General features: G+C 41.5%; 1 non-coding gene across 1 annotated transcript; it reads left to right on the top strand.

Annotated features, from left to right (window-relative positions):
- The first annotated feature begins 2199 nt into the window (after window positions 1–2199).
- LOC120938560 lies at window positions 2200–2384 on the top strand. The gene has a single exon (XR_005749133.1). It is a non-coding gene; the product is annotated as a U2 spliceosomal RNA (small nuclear RNA).
- Window positions 2385–7885: the final 5501 nt, after the last annotated feature.

Below are 7885 nucleotides of genomic sequence, written 5' to 3'. Positions count from 1 at the left end.
AGATGGTGGGTGGAGAGCAAGTGTGTGCAGTGCCTGGAAGAAAGATTGCTGAGAGCTTGGTGAGTTTGAGGGATGCTTTGTGGTGGTGTAAGAGTAGGAGTCAGGGGGTGGCTGTGTTAGCAATTGATTTTGAAAAAGCGTATGATCGGGTGGTGCTTGATTTTATGTTTAAGGTATTGAGTAAGATGGGTGTGCCGGAGAGGATGATCGGGTGGATTAGGAGTATGTATAAGGGTATGATTAGTAGAGTGCTTGTGAATGGATGGTTAACAGGGGAGGTGCAGATTAAGGCGGGGGTGAGGCAGGGGTGTCCGTTGTCCCCTGTGTTTGTTTGTGTGATTGAACCTTTTGTTGCACATTTTGAAAAAGGATAAAATTGTGAGGGGGGTGGAAGTGCCTGGTGGGGATGGTAAGTGTTTGAGTGTGATTGGGTATATGGATGATGTCACTGTATTATGTAGGAGTGTGGCAGGTCTATGAAGGGTGAAATTGTTAGTGGATGTGTTTTGTATGGCAAGTGGTTTTAGGGTGAATATGGAGAAGAGCGAGTGTAAGGTGTTTGGAGTGTGGAGCGATGTGGCATCTTGTGGATGGAAAGAATGTGTGGGTGGTTTGAGGGTGCTTGGTGTAAAGTTTGGTTATGATTTGTATGGTAGAGAAAGTTGGGAAGATGTGAGAGGGAAACTGGAGAGGAAAATTCAGTTTTGGTCGTTGAGATCAATGTCTCTGGAGGGTAAAGCCTTAGTCATTAAAGCTGTTTTTTTGCCGATTTTAATGTTTTTATTTTATGTTTTCCCAGCACCAGACAGGGTGTTTAAAAAAATTATAAAGCTATGTTTTACTTTTTTCTGGTCGTCCAAAATGGAGAAACTTAAAAGGGATAAAGTGGTGAAAGGTAAGTTGAATGGTGGGAAGGGGTTGGTGTGCATTGAGAGGTTTCTTGTTGTGAGGTATATAAGTATGTGTGTGAAGCTTGGTAAGTCTGAGAGTTTGGCAGGGTGTTTTCTGAGGTATGTGGGAGGTGGTGTGTTGAGGAGATGTAAATTGGTGGAGTGTGATTTGAGGAAGCCTGTGTGTTTTAACCCACCGTGGTTTTACGTGAGGATTGAGAGAGGTATTATGAGGTATGGTCTGGAGAGTGTAAGTAAGGAAGCTTGGTGTGAATGTAAGAAAGTATTGAAGATGATGGATGGGAGGGAGGATTTGGAAATAATAGGTGTTTTGAGTGAGGCTAAGAGTGAAAGAGTGTGGCGGAATGTGTGTGTCAGTGATCTGACCAATAGGCAGAAGGATGTGGCTTGGATGATTGTGCATGGGTGTTTGCCGACAAGGGTGTTTCAGCGTAGAAGAAGGTTGGTGGATAGTGAGGTGTGTCCGAGGGAAGGGTGTATTGGGTGTGAGGATGTGGTTCACTTAGTGTGGAGATGTGTGTTTGCAATAAAAGTGTGGAGGAAGATGGGTTTGACTGGAGTTCAAGATTTAACGTATGAGATGGTTGTGTATGGATTGTGTGATTTAGGGGATGAAAAAATTAGGTTGTTTTGGTTATTGGTTAACTGTGTGAAGGAGTGTTTGTGGGATGTTAGGAATATTTTAGTTTTTCGGAGTGAGGTGGTAAGTGTGAAGGAGTGTGCCGCCCTGATCCGTGGAAGGCTATACTTCTATGGACTTTGCGATATAAAATACTTTGGGTTGCCTAAAGCGCAGGGAATTTGGTGCTTTAGGCAATGGAAATATTGGGTGTAAATATTGTAATATATTGTGTGTTTTAAATTATCTTTTTTTTGTTTTTTTCAGAAAATATGAGGTGATGGTGGTGGATCAGCGCGAGGGGGAGCACTAGGAGAAATATGTTATTGTAGGGATAGGGTTGAGGAAGAGTTTTTTTTTTTAATAAAGTGTGTGGGTGGTTTTGGTTGCTTTGTAAATATGGTCTGTTGGTCTGTGGTGGGTGGAATAAATGTGGGATGGAGGGATTTGTTTTGTTATTGTATGTGATATTTCTTGTGCGATATCTTTTGATATTTTTAGTATTATTTCTCAATATTTTGTGTGACTACTTTTTGACATCCTGTGTGATATTTTTGATTTTTGTGTGATATTTTGTGTAAATACTTTGTGATAATGTACATGATGTAATGTTATTTTCTGTTACTTTGTTTTTATTTGTGCCAAATGTTTTGGACTATGTATATTCTGTTACCTTTTAATAAAAAGAAAATTAAAAAAAATCTGTTCTTATCAGTTTAATATCTGATACGTCCCCTATCTGGGGACCATATATTAAATGTATTTTTAGAACAGGGAGATGGAAGAAGAGCTTGCTCTGTCCACTCCACGCATCGACCTGGTATTGCAGTACCTCCAGGACCGGTGCACCCCTCTCTTACACAGTGTCAAAAAATAGATTTAACTGGAAAATCATCCAACTTGTTTGTCTTGTGTGTTCTTGTTGCTTGCTGACAATGTTTTTTGCTTAAACTTGGTTCCTTGCTATAATAAACTGGCATTTAACCCTTGTGTCTTTGTCTTCATTGCTTCTTGTCACTTTCTTGGGGGAAGGAAGAAGTCTTTTTGCTGCTCACCAAATGACACTACTCTATGAAGGCACCTATTCAGCAACACCTAGATTTAGTCAGGGCATCCAATTTTCGACAAGTCAGCTAGTGTTCTGCTCCTCGCTCTCTCTCCTAAGGCCCAAAATGAAGCCTTCGATAAGCAGTGACAACTCTGCTGTCAAGCAAGGGGCCTGAATTTGCTCCATTGCTGTGTGCCTTGCTGCATGCAGCAGCTAGCTTGAAAAGTCAGCTGTGGCAAGGGTTTTTTATTTTTATCCGGAGGATCCCTTAGTCTTTGACTCCCTCTAGTGGCCCTCAATTTTCTTCCACGTTATGTTAACTAGGAGGCCGGCACATGCAAATGATTTTCCTTGTTGAACGTGCACGAGGAGCAACGAGAAGCACCTGAATCTGTGCAATTCTTATTTTGGGATGACTGAGGGTCATGACTGGGCTCCAGCAGTGTTGGGCAGGTGTCAGGCCTCGTACACACGACCGAGTTTCTCGGCAAAAACCAGCAAGAACCTTGCTGGGAGCTATTTTTTGGTCGAGGAAACCGGTCGTGTGTACATTTTCGTCGAGGAAACTGACGAGAACCTCGTCGAGCCAAAAAGAGAGCAAGTTCTCTATTTCCTCGTCGGGAGTCCAAATTTGGCTCGCCGAGGTTCTCGACGGGCTGGTTTACGACGAGAAACTCGGACGTCTGTATGCTAAGAAACCCGCACAAGCTCAGATTAAAGTAGTAGACGGGAGCGCAACTTCAGTAAAAGTATCGTTTGTCATGGAGATAGCACATTCGTCATGGAGATAGCACATTCGTCACGCTGCCAACATTCTATTGCATCGTTTAAATGCCGCGCATTTCAACCATCTTTAGAATGTTAAAAAATGTACATTAAATTTCTTCTTTTGCTGCTTATCTTCTCACAGATTATTGACAAATTTGTTTCACCTTTTTAATGCTGATCTCATGAATATTGACAAATCTTTTCTCTCTGCTGTTTTTTTTTTTTTTTTTTTTTAAAAAAACAATTTCTTCATTTAAGATAATTTATATTATGAGTTTATTGTAATCATTTTTATTCTTTTTTTTTTCTGGAAAGTAACCACCATTGTAATTTTCTTGTTTTGTCTTATGTGATCTGTCCCTTAATAATATTACCTTTTGACATTATTTGTAAAGTTAACCTTCCTTCTCACAAGGGACATATTTTTGCTGATGAAAAACACATAGACAAGTATGAATTTTCAAACAAAAAAAGACCATTTATTTTGGTCATGAACAGAAAAAATAAATATATATATATATATATAATAAATGAAAGACAGCACTCAATAACCTGCTGGCATTTGTGCAAAGCCAGGTGGGGCACAATGTTACATCTGAGCAGCTGGATCCTCGAATTGGGACATTAAGTGGCTCATCCAGGAAGGAGCACAATCTGGTCTTGGACTCCCAGAGGTCTGGAACAGGAGCAGGTCAGGCAGATGTCCCAAGGAAGTGATCCCACAGCAGACTGCCTTCTGTCACACCACCTGGAAGCAAGGGAGTCACTTCTTGGTCTTCCGGACAGCCTTCTTCCTTGCAGCCTGATCTGCAGCCTTCCTTCTCTGCTTGGCTGGAGGTGGTGCCAGTGGAGTAGTACTCGTGCCAGGAGGAGGAGAAGGTGTAGGAGGTGGAGGAGGAAAAGTTTCAGGAACAGGAGGAGAAGGAGAAGAATTAGGAGTTTCAGAAGTTTCCTGAGCAGGAGGAGGATGAGGAGAAGGAGTTGTAAAATTGTGAAGAGGATCAGAAGGAGAAGAAGAAGTCTGATGAGTTTCAGAAGTTTCCTGAGCAGGAGGAGGATGAGGATGAGGAGAAGGAGTTGTAAAATTTTGAAGAGGATCAGAAGGAGAAGAAGAAGTCTGATGAGTTTCAGAAGTTTCCTGAGCAGGAGGATGAGGAGAAGGAGTTTGAAAAGTTAGAAGAGGATCAGGAGGAGAAGTAGAAGTCTGAAGATTTTCAGGAGCAGGAGGAGGAGGATAATTAGATGGTGGGTGAGGATGGCCGGGGGTCCAAATCACTGTGTCCTCAGTGATTACGCCCCTCACCCCCTTATTGAGCAGGCTTATGAGGAGGGGCTCAAATAGGAGGCGCTGCTCCTCACTCATTTGCCCCATTTTTGACATCACCAGGCTGCCATAACTCTCCTCGGTGGTGGTAGGCAGGCTGCTGGAGGGCGGCCTGTGCATCACGGATCAGGGCCAGTGCTGCTTCACTGACCCTCATATCCCTCCTTTCCCTTCGATTTGGTATGTGGATGGGAGGCACCTGGCACCTTGTGCTGCTGCTGGGCCCTGCCACCTCCTCTGTGGCACTAGGCCTTGCCACCTCCTCTGTGGCACTAGGCCTTGCCACCTCCTCTGTGGCACTAGGCCTTGCCACCTCCTTTGTGGCACTAGGCCTGGCCTCCTCCTGCCTGGCACTTTCTTGAACCTCCTGGCTGGTGTCCTCCTGTGTAACATATTAAAGTGGAGGTTCCACCAGAACCAAAAATTAAAACTAAACAAATTTACTCAAAAAATTACATTAAAATAATGTTGAAGTTTTACTCCCCCTAACTAGCTGTTGCTATGTGGACTTAAAAAATTTGCCTCTTCATCCTCCGTGGTGTATTATGTTCCTCCTCCTACACTGGGTGTCAACTTGTGAATGGGACGCGCTGCATTCTGGGAACTGTGTGTGTCCCCAAAAGCAGCCGGCCCTTTCACAAAGCGCCGCGCTGTTTGCGTATGCGCATTATGAAACGGGCAGTGAAGCCGTTCGGCATCACTGCCTGTTTCCCTTAACTATGGATGAATAAAGTGTGATCAAAAAATGGCGCCCTATTGAATCACACCTCTGCGCTCAAGACAAAGACAATAATAGTAATCACAGCTGCTGTTCTAAAGATATCAATGTGAAAAAAATATATAACGTGTTTTAAACAAATAAACCACAAAATTATATACAAACAGCGCTCAAGTGTGTGTGAATCACACTGTGATAAGGTGATAGGTAATAATAATCTTCAATATAAATGCAAATGAATCAAAAACCCGTGATAAAAGTGTTCATAGGAAAACATAAAGTTCATGGAGGAGCAAAAAGGAAAAAACGCTTCTTTGCTTCTTTCAAGGTGTAAAATCTTCAAATTATATTCAAAATAATCTTCCACCACACCCGATGTGAAACAATAGTGAATCCTCCAACAATAGAAATGGCCACTCACCGGAACAATATGCCTAGCACTCTCGTGTTTTGGCACAGAAGCTTTGTTATAGTTAGTTTAAATCAGCAGGCGAGCTTCCATTCCCAGACAGGTGGACAGATAAAATCCTCAAAAATGAAAAGAGTGTAACATAGTGTGATACCATAAAAGCAATTTTAATCACAAACCACAAACAAAATCTTCAAAGAGTGCACTCACACAGTGCCAAAATTAAAAAAGCTTGATAGATACACATCAAAGATTCCTCAGTATTGTGCGGCTGAAATGCAATGGTCTCGGCGGACCCAAAAATGAACTAGGCAACTCACACCACTCGATCTCCACACTGTATTGGAAATAAACTGAAGCTGGCGTGAAGAGAAACCGGACGCCGGTCACTGGCGAGCAAACATACGACTGGCCTGTCTTCTCACGTTAGCAATTGGTCACTGATCAGATGATAACCAAGCTCCCGACATGTTTCGTCGTAAAATTTGACTTAATCATGGGATGGGGTCATGCATCTGAAATTTACTGTTTAAATAATGGTGGATACACTTAAACAATTAAGAGGGAACATGATTCACCTGTGCACTGACTGCAATATCAGGTGTCATTTCCTGTGCGACGTCTCACGTCTCCTCTGAGATGTGATGGAGTGTCAGCAAAAAAGGTCATGCTGTATTGCCTTATATTTAACCATACAAGCGCCAAAAGCTGCAGAGGGGAAAAAAACAAACGGCACATAACGATCCGAATGTCATTCCTACCAATGCATCTTCAGCCGGCATAAATACATCGGATCACAGCATTAATCATACATAATATAAATAATGATAAATAAATAAAACTAACACATTTGTATAAAACATGGATGATAGACATGGAAACAATAATATCAATAATTAGAACGTTATTGGTACTACCAAATATTCTGTATATATTAAAAATTAGTAAAAATAAAGATATAATGGGTGTTAAACCTCAACTATACCATATATATAAAAAGAGACGGAAATATATCCTGTGGAAAATGACATAAAATATATATAATTTTAAATAATTTTATATATATGAAGCCCACAACAGCTGGAGGGCCCAATGACAAGTGAAGGGGAAAATTCTAATCCATAAAGGATATTAATTAGGGGCACACTCAAGGCTGAAACCAAGGGGTAACTAACCTCTCCTAAGTACATTAAGTTACAGTAAGGAATAAAACTGTAATAATGAGAGTCCATTTAGGAATTATTGATGAAACTATTCACATCTAATTCAATATTCATCCCCCGCGGAAAAAGGCTTTTGAGGGAAAATATCCAAGAAGTCTCTCGCTGTGACAGGTCTCTTACCCTATTGGACCCTCTCCAATTGGGATAAACACAGTCGATTCCACAAAATTGGACAAGTGTGGGATCCTGACTATGCTTCTCCTTAAAATGGACAGAAACACTATGGTATTTGTAACCATTCCTTATATTGGCCAGGTGCTCTGATATACGTATTCTGAGTAACCGTTTTGTTCTGCCAACATAAAGAAGGCCACAAGGGCACCAAAGGAGGTATAATACGTACGGTGAATTGCACGTCGTAAATTCCTTTAATTCAAAGGCCTTACCATCACTTCCCTGTATTTCCTTGATTCCCCTGTTATGTATTTTCACTGTTTTACAACAGATACATCTGCCACATGGGTAGAAACCAGTTAAATCTAATTTCAGCCGTTGATTAGGGGGGTCCAGTATTTCCTGAACCACCCTATCCCCAAAATTGGGGGCCTTACGGTAGATGAATCTAGGTAGTGAAGGAAGGATTTGGTTGAGGTGTCTGTCCTTGCTCAGAATATGCCAGTGTGTCTTAAATATATTTTCAATATCTTTATACTGAGCGTGAAAACCTGATAAAAAGCTACATTGATGTTGGTTATTTATCACTGTGGTGTCTTTATTTCTAAGACACTCCTCCCTAGGGATGTTAGAGACTTCTTGAATAGTAGTGTTCAGTTTAGCTTCGCCATATCCCTTTTGTACAAATCTGTCTTTTAGTACATTGGCCTGTACGAAATAGTCAATATCCTCAGTGCAATTTCTGCGGACC

The sequence above is a fragment of the Rana temporaria genome, chromosome 4 (assembly GCF_905171775.1).
Source record: "Rana temporaria chromosome 4, aRanTem1.1, whole genome shotgun sequence".
Classification (NCBI taxonomy): Eukaryota; Metazoa; Chordata; class Amphibia; order Anura; family Ranidae; genus Rana; species Rana temporaria.
The sequence above is the reverse complement of the archived record's forward strand: the minus strand, read 5'-3'. Positions and strand labels throughout refer to the sequence as shown.